Genomic DNA, 2,032 nt, shown 5'->3' on the forward strand with positions numbered 1-2,032 from the left:
TAATAACTAATCAAATTGGTTTCCAATAAGAATTTACTTCTTTATGTAATTGTAATATAAAAGAATTCCGATACCGGGAATCGAACCCGAGCCTCCTGGGTGAAAGCCAGGTATCCTAGCCACTAGACCATATCGGATGGTTTTTTGAACTACTGTAGAAATCTGGATCTTCCGGATGACCTGATGATCTATTTTTATTAGTTGAACTGCAAAAGAATTCCGATACCGGGAATCGAACCCGAGCCTCCTGGGTGAAAGCCAGGTATCCTAGCCACTAGACCATATCGGATAGCTATTTGAACTACTTCAGAGTTTTGGATCTTCTGATGACCTATTTTTAGTAGTGTTACATTATTTTTCAAATTGTTTTTTGCAACTGGTTTTGAATGTAAAATAGTATACTTAAAAAATTAAGCATAATTATTATTTTAATAAATTTTTAGCTTGTTTCTACTTTAGAATTATTTCCACTTTTTCAGTACTTCTTCATAAAATAACTTTTTAGATTTATTTGACTACTTACATAGAAGAGAATTTCAATAAGAATTATTGATTTGATAAGTACAAATATCTGAAACAGCGAAAATTCATATATATTTCAAGTTCTTTGTCTGTTTCCATTGCTCGTACGTGATACGAATGGCTTGTTATTCAATAATGCATGAAAACCATTTTGCCGGTTGTAAATCACAGTGAAAACCGAAGTTTCCTATAATAAATCCCATTACAATGCATATTTATCAATTCGCTAAATGCATTTGCAGAAAATACCTGAGATGCGGAATAATTCAAGAGCTGGTAAAGTAGAGGTTGGGCGATACAAGTTGGCCAAACTTGGAACGGATTGAATCCTGTGTGCACGCTCGGAATAATCGTTAAAAGGGTAGAAGGATGAGGAGGTTTAGGGAGGTTTGAGGAGAGGCTGCTGCTTCTGCTACAAGAAAAGGTATATGAATATTTTCCCCCAATTACTCAGTATGCATGGGAAATACGGTTCGCGATATTGTGTAGCTTTCGTAGGGAGAAGGCCCTTGAGGGCAAATATTTGGGAGTCGGATTTCGTCAATTATTACGGATCGAGCGGTTTCGAGCGGTAGGTTGCAGGAGGAAGCAGCCGAATAAATTAGCCGCGCTGAAAATTTAATGATCTTCCGACACCAGACACGATTGCCTTTTAATTAATACACACTGTGTACCTCTGCTCTCTTCTAATCACAAAATCCAACATCATTACTTCCCAAATAGCATTGTTTCGTTGGTAGAACTAATAGAGCCATCCATTAACGAAGAATATCATTATAATCTCAGAAACCTAAGATATGCAACGAATTATTAAACTGAGAAAAGAAAGAAGTAAATATTAAATTTTGTAAAATATATTACATTTATTTTGTACATCAGTTTTAAAGCAACTTATTATTTGATAGCCAACGAAAGTTAAGTAATTTATTTAGATGATAATAATTAAAAAAATGATTTTATTACAATCAAAGATACAACATAGTTCTCATGAAATGTCATACTTATATCAATATTTTGACTTCTTAATTATTTTTGTCTGTTTCTTTTAAGTATATAAATTATTAAACATTCACATTATACATCAAATTCAAACAACTATCAGCAGATTATTGTTTGACATTTAATGAAAGTAAAGCAAGCATATTTATTAACAATTAAGCCCAAAATAAACTAAGCTCAAATAATAAAAAAATGAAGCAAGGCTACTAAAAATAGGTCTTTGGAAGATCCAAAATTGTGGAGTAGGTCAAATAACAATCCGATATGGTCTAGTGGCTAGGATACCTGGCTCTCACCCAGGAGGCTCGGGTTCGATTCCCGGTATCGGAATTTTTTTGCAGTTCAACTAGTAAAAATAGGTCATCAGGTCATCCGAAACATCCAGATTTTTACAGTAGTTCAAATAACCATCCGATATGGTCTAGTGGCTAGCTATTTTTAGTAGTTGAAATGCAAAAGAATTCCGATACCGGGAATCGAACCCGAGCCTCCTGGGTGAGAGCCAGGTATC

General features: G+C 34.4%; 3 non-coding genes across 3 annotated transcripts; 1 reads left to right on the top strand and 2 right to left on the bottom strand.

The window, feature by feature from the left end:
* Positions 1-65: 65 nt before the first annotated feature.
* Trnae-uuc lies at positions 66-137 on the bottom strand. The gene has a single exon. It is a non-coding gene; the product is annotated as a tRNA-Glu (tRNA).
* Positions 138-217: 80 nt separating this feature from the next.
* On the bottom strand, positions 218-289 carry Trnae-uuc. The gene has a single exon. It is a non-coding gene; the product is annotated as a tRNA-Glu (tRNA).
* A 1,490-nt stretch (positions 290-1,779) lies between these two features.
* On the top strand, positions 1,780-1,851 carry Trnae-cuc. The gene has a single exon. It is a non-coding gene; the product is annotated as a tRNA-Glu (tRNA).
* The last annotated feature ends 181 nt before the right edge of the window (positions 1,852-2,032 follow it).

This window comes from Nicrophorus vespilloides, unplaced genomic scaffold, assembly GCF_001412225.1.
Source record: "Nicrophorus vespilloides isolate i.1.1-1 unplaced genomic scaffold, Nicve_v1.0, whole genome shotgun sequence".
Taxonomy (NCBI): Eukaryota; Metazoa; Arthropoda; class Insecta; order Coleoptera; family Silphidae; genus Nicrophorus; species Nicrophorus vespilloides.